The 16758-nt window shown below is 34.8% G+C and overlaps 1 pseudogene across 1 annotated transcript; it reads right to left on the reverse strand.

The window, feature by feature from the left end:
- Positions 1-998: 998 nt before the first annotated feature.
- On the reverse strand, positions 999-16520 carry LOC145594700 (uncharacterized; annotated as a pseudogene). Its single transcript, XR_014102860.1, has 12 exons — positions 16396-16520; positions 15262-15714; positions 12788-12861; positions 10669-10778; positions 9685-9752; positions 7590-7667; positions 4381-4445; positions 3340-3406; positions 3039-3221; positions 2824-2880; positions 2591-2686; positions 999-1432 (listed from the first exon to the last, which is right to left on the reverse strand). The product of XR_014102860.1 is annotated as an uncharacterized LOC145594700 (transcript).
- Between the last annotated feature and the right edge of the window lie 238 nt (positions 16521-16758).

The following is a 16758-nucleotide window of genomic DNA, read 5'->3' on the forward strand; positions in this document are numbered from 1 at the left end:
CAATTCCCTATATGATTCGAAAAAATAAACATTAACTAAGCAAATTGAGTCATGGTAAATCAGTTTTTCCCAACAAGCAACAACTTCAATTCAGCTCCGATGTGTCGATTTCACACAATAATCAGTTAAAGGAGAGATTCAGCTACCGAGGTCGAACTTTGCAAACCGGCGACCAGAAAATCAAACCAGATCTGCCGGAAAATCGCCATGAAAGTACCCACTCTATCTCTGTATATTTGTTTCTCTCTCTTCTTCTCTTTCAAGTAGAAGAATTGGCCACAATAAACACTTGACGGCGTTAACTTCACCGTCCGCTTCAAACTTTACCCACAACGGACACATTTGACTCATAAAACGGGTCCAGCTCACCAATAATATTAAACAATGAATAAATTGCAAAAAGTAGGTATCATAATTGCGGAAATGCCATTATATCAACAAAACTTGTTGATATAGGATATCAATGGGGATTGGCTAGTTTTTTTTTAATCCCAAGATTGATTGTGGAGATAGTTATAATCATAGCTAACCAAGTCGCTGATCCACACTCCACAGTCAAGCCAGTGCAATGGAAATAAAGTTTAAAATGCAAGAGACATCAAGGTGCTATTTTCGCATTTGCTACTTCATCAATCTTCGCAAAGCATTAAGAATTTGAGGCATTACCATCATGCTATGGTGCATGATAATGGGGAGGTGATACTTGCATCACGAGGTGCCCTCAAAAGTCGGTATCTGTTCCATTAGATATTGTATTCATGAATCCGTTTCAAGTTTTCGGGAAGATGAGAAGGAAGACATACAGTGCTAGAGAAGAATTTTGTGGAGGAAGAGTAGCTCACTTATGCTGAGATACAATGCACTTATGCACTTACATAAATCCATCTTAAAAGAGCCTTACCAGCTGTTGTAGAGAGAAAAACTCGTAAAGAGAGCTGAGATAAAATTCATCAACAAAATTATAAGTAAAAAAAACTACTGCGGAAATGGAATAAACTTTATTGAAGATGAACCAAATTTTCTCGGCAAACCAGTAGGACCAATCTGATAGTCTTCAAATATGAGGGGAAGAAATATAGAGTTTCAAAGCCAACAGGCGGTTAACAAGACGATGCAGTTGAAAATACAGATCCTATATTTTCATTTTCGAATAGTCAAGTAACAAAAGAGATAAGATGCTTGATTCAGATAACGCTAAATAAAAAGGAATTTACAACAAAAACTTGTGAATTGGGTATCTCTAGGGTGCAAAGTAAAAAGTCTCGAGAAACAGGAGTCAGTGCAACAACGTTCATTCTTGGACTTGAACAGAGTCAGCTTGACTAGAGCCAATCGAACCCTGTTTTCTTTCAGCTTGTAGTGAGCGACATAGTGATTCAAGCTTTTCCTTTTGGTTCTTTGTCTTTTCCAATTGTTTCTTCATACGTTCCCGCTGCTCAAAGGAAATGACACCCATTAGTTATTACCAGAAGATGAAAACTTACAATCAAATGAGTAAAAATCAGCATTATGAAGATCATCATCCAATTTAGTGGGAATAGCAAATTGCAAAGAGCTGCATATAGATGTATAATGGCAAAGCATTCTACAGTACATCTCTAAGGGATATGAAACACAATCCAGGAAATTCCATACATGATTTCATTTGCTATAACCAAAAGATGCAAAAGTTCCATAGCACAATTTCTTAAGGAATTGTAATCTGCAAAACATCATTCATAATGCAGTTTCCAGAATTTGGAAAAGAGTGAAATTCAATCCATGCAATAAGTACAAAATAATTTCAAACATGACGTATCAAAATAGCCAAAGTGTGTCTGACATATCAGGGAAATGAATTGATATTACATATAATTTTGCCAGGTTTTGCAGGGTTGCAGACTTGCAGCTATTATCAAACAAACACAAGTGAGAAACACCCAGGCTATCCAATAAGAAGAGATAAGTCTACATCTAACTTGAGGTCCAGGATAGATTGAAGGGAATCGAGAATTCAAGATGCAAACATAAGCTTTATTTGGGGCCAATAAATCAATGTAAAATATTCTGATCAGCTAACATGGTTCTTAAGAAGAGGAATTTATCCTTTCTTTTCAAGCAAGGAGTTTGTAGAAAATAATGCATTCTCACAAATTGCATCCAAAAGTCAATTGTAAATTAAATACTGGAGTACGAGACCATGACAGTTAAATTTTACTAATTGGATCAGTAGTCACTTTACACAACTTTTTCCAAGTTTTATTCAATCGATTATTATGTTATGCTCTATTTCCTTTTCGGATGGTTCCTTATAACGATTCATGTAAGCCGAGCCCAAATCATTTTGGGACTAAGGCTTTGTTGTTGTTGAATCAGTAGTCATTAGAGGAAAAAAATTTATTATCTGGAGATGACAACACAGTAAATTGGATCCGCACACAGTTGGGGAAAATCAGGAGATGACAAACTGAAAAAGTGGTCAAGATGACCTCACAGACACCTTACAAAGATCCAAGATCACCCCCTTAATAAGATAACAGATCTATGGTTCTAATTGAATGCATGCAAGTTAAGAGATACATGGGCAAAGAAACGGGGCAAAAGGGTTTACCTCTTCAACGAGTTCTATAAGAGTAAAATCTGATTTCTCACATTTGCTCTTCAAGAAAGTATTTTCCTTTTTCAGGTCTTTTGTCAATTTGGACATCTGTTTAAACACAACAGAATGCAGGAATCTGATTAAAAAGCCTCATAATCATTAGAAATACATGTTAATGATGTTATAAGTTCTGACACAGGCCATGGTTTTCAAAATTATATGCAACAGTGAGACTATAGAATTACCTTTTCAATCTCTTGCTTAAATGTTTCAAAAACCTCATTGCTCTTCAGCAGTGCATCCTGCAAAGAAAGTGATTTACTTTCTATCAGATAGAATTAACGTTTTGCACCCAAATAAACAGGGTCTACAAAATAAACGCTTCTCAATTACATTGATGTAAAAAAAAAGGGCGTTTTTTATTTCCTCCCATGACATGATGATAGAGAGTGATACTCACTTGAAACTGTTGAAATTTTTCTCCATCAGCTGTTAATTGTTGACGTAGACTTTTTTCAGTTTCCAAAAGCTGTGATATTTTCTCGGCATATACCTTTATTTGAGCCTGTTCATGTGCCACTTTTTCCTCATTTTGCTCAACTTTCAGTTCAGCAATCTTAAGCTCTAGTGATTTTTGCTTCAGCTGCACAGCAATATTACCAAATGCCACAGGATCAAAGCAAGTTCCAATAACTTTAAAGTTGAGATTTCCACATGATTTATATACAGAATATTAACCATAAAGTATGCCTACACAGTACCTCCTGGGCATATTGTTGTTGACACTGAGTGTAATGATCAGCAAGCTGCTTCAATTTGTCTCTCAGCCTAAATCCCAAGGGCACAAGCAAAGATGCAGAGGACAGAGTCATGATTTCAAATACTAATACAACAGAAAATAATTGATTCTAACATATATCTATGTTCTAATACACTACCAACAAAAATTAGGTTTAAGAAAACATGTAAATACTCCATTTGTCCAGAGCAACATATTCTCAATGAACAGGAGCTTCACTCCCCCAAAAAGAAAAAGAGGGCAAAAGCAGTAAACATTTTTTAAAAAATGTAGCCATAGTTGATCACCAGAATACAATCCCAGTATAAAATGTTTGAAAAGGTAAAATGGAAATTAAGATGCATGGATACAAGAGTCTGACATGCAGTTTTGCAACTAATTCTAAGTCACAAAATGGGCACAAGGAATAAGGAAATTTCCTTTAAGATATGTATGCATAAGTAGGAGCTACGTTACAATGACACTTATCTGCCTCAAGTACTCATATTGGATGCTTACACTCTTACAAAGGAATGGAATTCTCACCCAACACTTCAGCAATTAACCACACTCTTTAATTATTTAAGAACACATATTAGTAGAAAAATTATAAAAAGAGAGGGAAAGTTTAGAGAGGGATTTTGTCAATATTTTATAATGTGAAGTTGGAAATGTGTCTCTTCTAAGAGGAGGAAATCTGAAGTTGCAGACATCTTAAATTGAATACAGTTGATATAACATTTTACAATGAAAGAGGCAAGGAGATCAAAGGGAAAAAGGAAGCAGGTAGAAAATCAATGCAGGATGCCGACATTGTTGTCATTGGGGAATGAAGTAGGACTTAGAAAGTAGGAAGTAGGTAATCGACGTGAAAAGAGAGACCAGAAGGCTACTTTGACAGATTTTTTATAAAAAAAATTTAAGGGACACTAATTAATTTCATCTGTAAATTTTTACATCAATTATCTGCATTATAATATACTTGTTGATTAACTATAGGATCACATGGTTTTTCACAACTTACATTTCATTCTCCTTCAGCTGAGAAATGCATTCTCCTTTCTGCTCTTCTAGCCTGACACTCACATCCTGCAACAAGCACATTAAATATCAGATATGATCAGATGGAAGAATAAAAAAGCATCATCAGTTGCACCTCATAGAAGGAGGCCAACAAGTACATTCCTCCATTAGAAAATTTTAACTATTGAATAACTCTAAATGATAACCATTAGAGCCAACACTAGTGCTTATTTCTTTTTTCTTTTTTTTTTTAAAAAAAAAAAAATAATAATAAAAAAAAGACATCTATTTTACTATTACAGTAAAAAAAAACGTTCAATAAATCAATAGCCTGTGGATATAATCCAACTTAGGTGATAGAATACAACTGAAAAATGCACATGCGCTGATGCACTACAAGAAATATACTCCTTATCTTTATAAGCATATGAAAAATGCATGAGTATCATAGCAGATGATTTTAAGTCCTTTGGAACAAAATTGATAATCATTTTAAGGATCTATATGTGCTTCCTATAGGAGAGGAAGGGTACATACAGTATTTTGTAAGCATCTCTAATTTTAAAATGTATATATAAAGAAAGTTACGAGTCCTCCTGGAACTAGTGGAAAATAACTATGGGCCAATCATGCTGAATATTAATAAAACCCTAGCCCAGAGGTATCTACAACTTAACCCATAAAGCAGTACGGGCCTGGAATAGCTTATAGCTACTATTAAAGATCCCAACATTCTCCCAACCACATAATCAGAGATAGCAATAGCTCCTAAATAAAGCCAAACCATTATGCAAGAGCATATGGCTCCCAATCTTCCAAGTACAATAGCACAAGACATATCATAGGATATACACTTAATAATTATCTAGGTTTGAAAGTTGTTATACGTACACAGTATTGAGCCTGTCCAAGCAGATTGTACACAGAAAAGCTTTCTTTCCTATTCTTTTTATTAATTTTAACACAAGACTTTGGGTTCCCTAAGGAGATTGTTTTTTATCAATTTGCATATTGTACCTCCAGGGGTACAGGAGAAGACACCATGAAAAGCTCCAATCTAGAGTCTCCAATAAATCAAAATCCCCCACAAATCGAGAGCTCAGCCAAATCCTTATTTGCAGATTCTTTCCCTCAAAGTAAAATGTCAAGATGATTTGCTTCGGGCAAAATAAAAAATGAATGCTGAAATCACACCCTCTCTGACCAAATAAATTTCAGTACTTGGTGATTCAGAAGTTGACAAAGACGAAGGTTGCTCTCCAAGTTAAGGGTGCTTTCAAGTTCTTAAACCATAACATATCATTAGTACCATAGTACCAATACTACCAAGGGATAAAAAGCAAGGATATGTCAGAAGTGAATTTCAAAAGATTAGTATGATAGTATAGGACAGGTGAGCATGTAGGGGCATTCCGTCCATACTTCTGAAGACCAAAGGTCCTTTGAATGAGCACTGGACTCGCTTAAATAACACAGACCACGCTTTAAGTTTTTTGAGTCTGCAAGCAGCATAAAGCCAAGCCAATAAAAATCAATTGGACAAAGCTGGTGTTTTCCCTTTCTGCCTATGCTCTGTGGCATGCCCCTTGAGTGAGTATGGTTTGTATCTACCAAGGTCTTGTAAGGCAACCTCATTCAGCACCTTCAGGGGAGCAGCCATACTCTAAAGGAGCTCTCACTTTGGTTGTATCAGCCATGAGTCCAGTACATTAGGTGAAATGATTCTAGATACTTTTTTTCCCACAATATATTACTACACGGCACTTTTGTTCAAACCAGATTTACCACACGATATCCATATAAGCATTGTATTACGGCAGCTTCTCCATAAGAGAGTTTTTTTATTTTTTTTTATTTTTTTATTTTTGGTGGGTGGGGGGCAGACATACCACATGGTTTCCATAATCTCATTTTCACATCATCAAGAACTTCAACCAAAACTTTCCCTATGAACTTGATTATATCTTCCTCTAAAGCTTCTAAATTAATTACTAGAGTACTGGCCACCCTGAGGATCGATTTAGTTAGTTTCAGAGATGGTCTATGTAAGATAGTAGATGTTTCTACTTGGGGCAGTGGTTTCCAGCTAGGGCTGATCCGTATGAGACTATACATGAGCTTAGTGCCTTAATATGCAGAATGGGATCACTTTTCCCATGTTCCAGCCAGTCATCCAGGTGATAAATTCCACTAGGTTCTCCCACCCTTCTCTACATTATTCCCTCCACCCCTATAAAATAGGCCACGTTTAATAAGATACTATGTATATAATGTATAAAGCCTTAGTACCATGATTATCCTTACCTATTTAAATTCAAATCCATCATGCTTAAAGTCATCCAAGAATTCTTACTTGATGATAACATTAAGGGTGTGTAATGAACTGATATTCGGACACCCAGTAGAAGTCAATACAACAGCACGAATTTCTGTTTTTACTAGCAAATTAATAAAGGTGAAAGCTTTAAATTGATTGATAATGGCGGAATGGTTACAAACGATAATTTAATAGCTTAAGGCTATCAATCTTCGATAGTGAGTTTAGCTCGCAACTCTCCATTAATAGCTTTAGGCCATAACTCTCCAAAAGGTTCTCACCAAATATCTGCCTACTGCTTCCTTCTCTCCTTTCCCTATTTATACTAAGGCTAACAACTACAAACCTAATAATACTAGACTTCCTATATTGCCCATACTACATTTGATAACTACTAACATACTAAACTACCCATAATACCCTCCCCTAAGTCAGTTCATTCCAGGGTGCCTTCTATTCACTTATATGAACAGCTCAAATGAACTTACCTAAACTTAGGTAAAAACTAGTTTTTTCTAGAAATAAGTGGAAATAATAAGATGAAAAAAGAGCCTAAAGGTACAATAGTAATACTCCCTCAATTTTTTTCAAAATGAAAACTATCGAATCCAATAAAATGTCTGATCAATCTCTAAGATCTCTACTAATTCCATTTGGCACATTTGCCAATGCACATTTTTAGCTTTTAACAGCTCTCTTGTCATGTTTGATATTCTTTAAGTACCCACTGTGAAGAATCAAACAAGAAATGACATGATATTGTTTTCTGTTTTGGAAAAAATTTAGAAGAGTTTATTTAGTTATAAATAGTGTCTAGTTTTCAATCATAAAAAACAAAATGAGACAGGCATTAGAAAGTAATCAGCTGTAAAGAATAATTGTCAAATATAAACCTTTATAGCATCCTCGAACTTGGTAGATAAATCTGATCTCAAATTCTGCCCTTCCTCTGATACTCTTTTAAATTCATCCTGCATATATACCATCAGTTCTTTAGATATTTATATTAAGTCTCATGTTAGAGCAATGAGTGCATAAACTGATACAAGTATCATATTTTTTTCAGATCTTAACAGTCTATATCAAGCCCACAAGTTTAGAAAGTTAGTGTACAGATTCAGATACACAGAAAGTTTACACACACTTAAAAAACATAAAACATAACTTTGATTTGAATTTGACAGGAAGAGAAGAAAAAATAAAATTAAAAATTCAAATTTGATAAACACCAAGTTCAGGGTACTTTTGGGATGCACATATTCATAATGATGATTTATGGGAATACTTCTAAAACTCAAGCAATAACATACCAATAAATGCCATACATCCATAGGTGTTTTTTTTTTTTTTTACAACGAAAGTTTTTGTTGATTGAACAAAGCTAATTGAATCAATAAAAACAGTCATGGGTTCTTGTAAGATTTGTGTAACATATATTTTCAAAATATCAACTTTTTATAATTTTTACATATTGATAATTAAAAATGTTGATAATGAATATATGCATTAGCAAGCATGAAAGTCCAAACATAACAATTAAATAAAACAAAGTACTTCACAAAGTGATTTTATCACACCATGGAACATCTTCTTAGAAGTTAGTCCAACAAGTTTAATAAAAGGAAAATTTGTCTGAAGAAACCTTTTAAAGCAACTTCTTTATCAAACAAAAACGTTTTAAATATTTTTTGGCAAGTTAAAACAATAAAACAATAAAACCTTAATGTAAATTTTTATGTAAGAGACAACCTAACCCCACCTTCAGACATTGACCAGTCTATTTACGGCCTTGACTTGGGGTATGCAGGTCACGCAACCATATATTTTGCTATTTCCACCCTTTTCCCAAACTTTCCTCTCCCACTAATTCCAATCTGTCCAAAACTGGAGCTGGTCCAATACTGAGGCTTCCTCTTACAGATGTTCAAAATCAAAATAGAATCGAAAATCTTTCCCTTCCTCATTTTAATCCATCTTCTTTTACATAAATGATAGACATGCTCAGAACCATGATCAATGTACAGTTCAAATACTAAGCTTCTCCAAGTGCACACAAGTAACTCCAAAGGAAGTGATTCATGCTCTTACAACAATCTCCACCCCAGCATAGTACAAGAATTTCCAATTCTTGAATTCTACTTCTGATTAACAATAGGAAGGCAATCATTTGCCATCTCCCCAGCAACCAGCAAAGCACCAACTTCACCTTGTAGGTCCTCTTTCTCAAAGACAACTTGTTTCTTTGGCTTCCGCTTTCTTGCATTAACTCCACTGTGGTACTCACCCATACCAGTCACACTCAAAGGGCAATTCTCAGCCTTAGAGATTGAAATTAGTTTAAAGATTGGGGGAAGAAATTCTAATTTTCCGTAAACCTTCAATTCAAAGAATTAAGCACAAATTACACAGGAATTTAGACATTACCTTGGTCGAATTCAGTAGGGAAAGTCTTCAACCGCTAAAACTAACTACCTTAGGGCTGATTTGGATATTTAATTGCAAGTGAATGAGCAAATTAGAGAGAGCAGGTTTTAATGGCAGGTAGAGAGTGAAAATAGAAAGAACAAAATGTCACGTGACCTGCACACCCCAAGTCAACGTCAGAAAGTGGGGTAAAGCCGTCTCTCTAACTAAAAAAGTTACATTAAGGTTTTCAGTTACCAAAAATATATTTAAATGTTTTTCTGACAAACTTGCTTAAGAAGGTTTCTTGACAAATTTACCTTTAAATGTTAATAGCCATTACATGATGGAACTGCCTTGATATGAGTCTATGGGCTAGAGGTCATAAGCTAGGTTATTGAAACAAAATGAGCCTTAATAAATGCTTCTGCTCAATTTCCTAAGAAAAAAATCATCTCAATTATACATTTCACATATAATGTCATATATCATTGCTCAACACCATTCACATAATCACATAATCACATTTCACATCCACAAGATGTATATTGAAAACTAACAGATGGAGGCAAGAAAGTTGTATACCATTAACATCTTATTCTGACGTTGTAACTCCCTACACAATGACTCAAGCTTGTCTCGAACAGCAATAGCTACAACAAGAAAATGGTAGATCAATATTTGCATTTCAAGAAAAATAAAGGACTAGATTTCATACCAAGTGATTTTAAACTCTATAAAAAAAAAAAAATAAAAAAAAATAAAAAAAAAAGACTAAACAATAGGAAACCACAGCATTCCACTAAAATATTGCTATCCAATTCAGTCTGTTGCAACTATTAACATATGTTATACTTGAGACAAAAAAAGATGTCCAACTCTTCCGATATGATATTATGCTGTGCCTACATGACCTACTTATATTTCCTTCCTTCTTTTCCAAGATTGTATAGTCCAAACTCCAAAGTGTAGGGAAAAGTTCATAAAAGAACTGGAAAGATTGGAACCTCACCCTTAATTGAATAAACAGGCCACACAAACCTAGAAATCCCCATATGGTATTCATATCCTGTCAATGAAAACTATTTCCATGGGAAAAAATTGCAGTTGTGAACTTGCATAAGCAACCAGAGTGTGTCATGAAAGCAGCGTCTCGCAGGTGTAACATCACACTTCTTAGCCATCATTGTGGGAATTGACGAATTGGTATTTACCTTCACCCTTACAATACAAGAATTTAGGAATATAAATTTTAGATTATACCTAATACTATACCTTTTCACACCACGATTTGCTACCTGAAGAGATCTGAATTGCTAAACCTTAGTTGATTGTGGTGGCTAGAATATATTTAAGATTATCGATTATATGAAGTTTAGCTATACACCAAACATATTGACTATGATAATAGAGTTGAATGGCTGTTGAATGGCTGATGCAGAAACATAAACAGTCCATATAGAATATTGTAGTATGATTCAAAACACAGGAAATGAAACGGCTTTTCAAAGAAAATCAAGTTGGGAGCAGCCTTGGTGGAGCAGCCTTGAATTTATTCCCCCTATTTACCTGCATCTCGTTCTGTAAGAACTTGTTTATACTTTTAAAGTGAACTCCAAAAATTCCTGCTCAGTTTTGAAGGTACGCTTTGAACTTTTACGCTTCCCTTCAGGTGTTTCCTGTAGCAACAATATACTTCTAATTAAAATCTAAAAGCAATTGTTGAGAAATTACCAATGCTGTACAACAGATAGAATTGCAGATGAAGATAAGCCTAACACATTACATGTAAAATACTTTGCAATGTCTCAAAAAATTGTCCTTCATCTAAGCTTTATAATTATGATGAAGATTCATGTGACATAACCTCATACACACCACACAAAATAGGCCATTCGTTTGGAATGGAACAAAAGGCTTACATTTTCCATCAAAACCCACCACAACATCATACAAGGGAATGCAAAAGTCAAAAGGAATATATAAGAAGAACCTGCTCTTTTGTCTTACAGCAGCACACCAACACCTGGTAGAAAATCCTGGTAAGGAATTTTGAATTTCGAACTGCTGAAGGAATGTCACTTGAGATGGAATAATTGAATAAGTGTAGAGTTGAGCCTCCTATTGCTAATGCTAATTCACAAGATTAAGAGAAAAGATATTATGAAAATAGCTCTCCGCTGTTAAACAGAAAGTGAATGATACTCTCTCTGTATTTAAATAAATGAAACGTTTTGAATTTCACGGAGTTTTAAGAAGGTTAGTTGAATTTATTAAAATAACAGGTAATGGGGTTTAAGTTGAGGAGTGAGAAAGAAGTAAGGGGTTTTGTAGGGACTTTTAGTTAGTAGAATATTATTAAAAAGTAGAGAAAATGTATTTAAAAAATAGAGAGAAGTTACTAAAAGTGGAAACGTTTCATTTATATAAACACAGCCGCAAAAGGAAAACATTTCATTTATTTAAACACAGAGGGAGTACTGAATATAATGAATGTTGCATATCTCCAGGGCTAGAAAGTTGGTTACACTTATCAACTAGAAATCTATTCCTTATCAGTTGTGTTATGACTTAGTGCTATCGTTGTTTGCTCATTTGCAGCAAATATGAACACATAGGTTGTATATGTATTGGTTTAGCTTATGAAAGTATGTGAGTCATCTTGCTGGCATTACTTCCTACAAGGTAGGTAACTAGGTTGTTTGGCACAAGTGTAGCTGACCCAAGATTAAATGTGTGTTAATGATTATTATTCAGGTCAAAATCTCAAATTTGGCATTAGTTCAAAATTAACAATTATTAAAAATTAAAGAGAGATCCTCAAACTTAACAAAATAGAGCATATCATGGGTCTGATGCATGAAATCTAAAAGTAGTGGATAAGGAATTTATTCATAAACAAGACCGTCAAAAAGAGAAATTTCTTTGCACATGGATGCTGCCACTAAGATAAACAACTCCTTCCAGATAAAATATTACTCATATTTGCTTTACATCAAAAGGAGAAGCAGCCAATGAAACGACAAAAAGGAGGTAAGAAGCAGTCTCGATATGCAATACCACTCCAGTTCTAATTTGTCTCCTATTTAAACCCAAGTCATTAGGCAAGAAACCAGTAAATAAGTTCACATCACAAGAGAACCCTACTAGTTCCAAATGTAGCCACATAAACACATGAGCGCTTGTTAAGCACACTTCGATCATGCTCTCTTAAACTAAGTCAAAGAAAAATTAGGACAAAGGATCAAAGGAGAGTAAAGATGATTAGCAAGCTGCTTCTGTTCTCTTAGCTGAGGGCAATTAGATTTGCATCTATGGTTCATATTGCATAAGGAATGCACGTCCCTATGTCACAAATTCAAAGCCCTTCCTATGCCATGCTATTCCCATTAGGTTGAGAAAGATTATCAGCTAACCTATCCCTTTCGCAGGGAAAATTAGACAAAAGTATATGATAATGAGGTCCAATAAGGAGTGGCCTCACTTCTTGATGCTTCATAAAATTAGAAAATATTAAGCATTGCATTTCAGTCTCTATTGTGAACAGAAACTTCAAATTAAAAAGGGGGGAGGGTGAGGGTGGGGAAGGGGGAGCAGAATGAACAAGATTTGATCACATAGAACCAATACAACAAAGTAATGTACAAAATTTATTAGCAAGTTCATGATAAGCTTACACAATAATTACCTTTCGGTTTTTCAGATTCTCAGATGACTGTGCTTCTTTTGAATTATTTGGTACATCTGATCCCCCTAGATATGCTGAAGAACAACAACACTTGAACTTAAGGCAGATCTATAGAAAAAGAGTTCAATATAAGCCCACTTCACAAAAGAAAAATGGCATGTGGTTCAGGAACTCACACTTCAAGGCTTCAAGCTAGCCAGTGTGTGAAGATGCAACAATCAATAAACCAGAGAATATTCATGGGGAAGAAAAGGTAGAATTGACTCCTACATATTCAGGTAATGAACCTAAACACAACTCTCATGCTCCCTTGCATGACAACTCATAAGATAGTGTCAGTAGTCAGAAAGAAAACATGCCACTCTCTCTCATAGCCAGCAGCTTTCCCCCCTTGAGTGAATTTCGGTAAAGTTACGAGTATAAACTTCTATTAAAACTAAGCTTGATTGACTTAGCCTTTAATTAATTATTATTTCACTTTAATCATATTAGAGCACTAAGGTGAAAGTGAGACAGGGAGTGACACCAAAATACAAAAAGAGGGTAAAGTAAGGGGAAAAGATCTTGGGCCCTTAAGCTTATCCACAAAATTGAAAAAGTCAAGAAATGCTCACAAGCTAAAATCTTGACTCCTGCTAAACAAAGGCCTCACAAATTGGAACTTAGAAGCTTAAGAGGGAAAGTGCACCAATCAAATCTCTAATCAAACCATTCTCCAAACTTTACATGTTATTATCTTTTAATTTGAAGAATATCTCAATCCAATAATGGCTTCCTTAATAATTAGAATCACTTTAAACCAGTTTACCAGCACTGACAACACTATCAAATTCAAGCATAATACACTTGGTATTTTTTAGATGAAGGAAGTAACACTTATTTATTTTTAATATTTTTAATTATTTTTGCAAAAAGGATCAACAACAAAACAACAAACCCTTAGTCCCAAAATGATTTGGGGTCGACTAAGATAAAGCGTAATAAGAACCCATTTTCATTAAATGGAACAAAGAAAAAAAAAATGTGATAAAATGAAAGTGAATGAAAAACAAGAAAAAGAAAAAAAAAATTAATTAAAATGAGGGCAGTGTAGAGTGAAAACTCAAAAAAAGGATATATAATTAAAATTTGAGAAAATATTGAGTAAGGGGTGATGAAACAAAGGAAAAAATAACTAAAATATATTTTTAAAAACCTAAACACAGGAAAATAAGTAAAGTTTGCAAAAACACAATGAGTTAAGCTAAAAGAAAAAGAGAAAAGATAAACAAATATTTTAAGTCATGATGCGTCCTCAGCGCAGATTTTGTCCCTCTAATTCACTCTATCCAATGCCATATTTTCCCTCAATCCCCAAACGGCTTATAAGTTATAACACTCCCAATCACCCTCTAAGTTATCTGATGTCTTCCCCTACCCATCACAATCCCATCATTTTGCCACTCTTCAAGCTTTCTAATAGGAGCCTCATTCAATTCCGTCTTATTTTAAGTCCCTTGCTTTCTTAATTATTATCGAATTCCTCCCTCATTTGTTCTCAATAGATGTGAACCCTACTTTCTTCCTAATTATCTAATTTCTCAACCGTTTCTTTCTTGTATGGTCACAAAACCAATGTAACAAACGCACATCCACCACATTCATCATATGAACGTAACAATGCCTCATGTCGTTGCATATAAATTAAAAGAAAAAAAAATAATTGGAAGACCTATTTAGGATTTTACTAGTCAATCATCTCAAAGTTCAATAGGATTTATAGATATGGGGAAATTCCAATTAACTAGTTTCTCATTGGACCATGTTAATCTTACAATAGTAAAAAATACATAAGGGCTGCTATCACAAAGACGATTACCCTAAATAGAGGCAGAGAGTTGCACAGACGTAGGCACCTTACTCATCCTATTGCTTCCCATCAAACCTACTAGTAATCACATGTTATACGATACACTTAACTACAGTTTGCATAACTATAGTATTTGCACCATACATTCATCACTAGGGTTAAATTACTTTATCTTCCCCTAGAAGGAACAGCAAAAACTGTTATGAAACAAGACTGCTCCTTGTTCTGACAAAAGCTCAGAGTAAGTACAATTAGATTTGCAACACAAAATTTGACAGAATAATTGTTAAGCCTACAACCCTTATAAAAAAAAATCAGCACATAAAAAAATTATCAGGTTTCATGACTGTCAACATGTCAGCACAGAAACAAAAGGGGGAAGTTATAAGTGTACACTACAGCCATTGATATAAACATCTTACCATGATTCACTTGTTAACCTTTAGGTTTCATTTTCATAAATGGTTAGGCAATATCTTATGATTCACAATGTACATGATTTTAAGTGTAGGAAAACATGCAATAATTCCATATGGTCTGTAAATTAAATCATCTACAAAGCCCCATGAAACTAATAGCATCACTAAGAAACCGATAAAGAACTTCAGGAAGCATAGGTAATTACATTTATCAGCGGTTTGGACTTCTGATTGCCCTTTATTTTTCTCATTACTGCTCGTTCTTAAATCAGATCCTCCTGAAGCAGAGGTAGATGATTCAGCTTTGATTGCCAAAGTATCTTCTCTCTGCTCAAAGCAGCCATCATCAGAAACATTGGCAGATTCTCCCGAAGCATCATAACCATCCTTCTCAGACAATGGAACGGGAAATGTGCGAACTTTGGTCACCTTATCACCTTTTCCTTCAACTGAAACAAACCCATTTAGTGATGCATCATAGCTAAAATCACTTGAGCTATCCGGTTCCGCCAAACTATTCTCTTTGTAGTCACATGATGATTTCTCCTTTTCATTCAATAGTGTTACAGGAGCTATGGAGTCTGGAGCACTCTCAACAAAACCATCAGGCAAAGAATCCACTTCCGGAAGCTGGTTTGCTGCTGAACCATCCATTTCGCCTGTAACACCAAAAGGCATTAAATATTGTTCCGCTCATTAAAAGGCTTCTACACAGCCCAATTACCCCAATTTTCTCAGCCAACTAATATAGATTATCAAACAAGGGCACTTTAAGAAAATTAAGGGTCTTATGCTAATGTTTGTTAGGGCAATGCACTACGATATTCCGAAAAATAATTTCATAAATCAATTCAATTAAAATTCTAAAAGGAAGCACTTCAGTAAGCTTGCATTTAACCAATCTACGCGAAAACACATATTCAAAATATCAACTAATCAAAATCACAACTAGGCCCGCCCCTGAGCAGCCAAGGCACGAGGGGCGGCCGCCTGAACCGACTAAAGGTTCATTTTCATAGTTCCATCCAACAATAAAGTGTTATAAACAACAGCCTTCAACACATTAGCAACCAAATTTGACTCAATAATCAAATTAGCCTCCAAAAATCACATTCAATTCTTCTCACTTAATAATCTTAACGTAAATAGCACATAGCAAATCTCTAGCAACATAATCGATCGTTATAATATCTCATAACTTGAATAATGATAACCAAAAGTTCAAATTTTCACCTAAGAAGAACCCTAAAATGAGTATGCTGAGAATTAAATTAACGATATACCCTAGATTGTGATATTGGTATTTAATGATTCAAAAATAAATAAATGAACCAGCTTACCTAAGAAGTTGCTTCAATGGAGGAGAGGAAGCTCAAAAACCGCTTCAATGGAGGTTTCAGAGTACGCGCTTCAATGGAGGTGCAGAGGAAAGAAGGGGGGTGCTGCAAAGAAAGTGTAAGGAAAATAAAATTGAAAATTAAAACGTAGGAGGAAGATTAGTTGACACGCATAACAGAGTAATGTCAACCGTCAGATCTAACGGGTTTGTTTGTTTCATTTTTAGTACTAGGAAGAGATTTTCCATTTGGTACCATTGTACTCGGGGCCGTTTAGTTGGGGGTATTTATCAAAAGGAAATGGAATTAACTGTTCTGATTCCCTTTATTGTTGTTTGTTAGGCATTTTTTCTCATTCTCTTTACC

The sequence above is a fragment of the Chenopodium album genome, chromosome 19, assembly GCF_948465745.1.
Source record: "Chenopodium album chromosome 19, dcCheAlbu1.1, whole genome shotgun sequence".
In the NCBI taxonomy this organism is placed as follows: Eukaryota; Viridiplantae; Streptophyta; class Magnoliopsida; order Caryophyllales; family Amaranthaceae; genus Chenopodium; species Chenopodium album.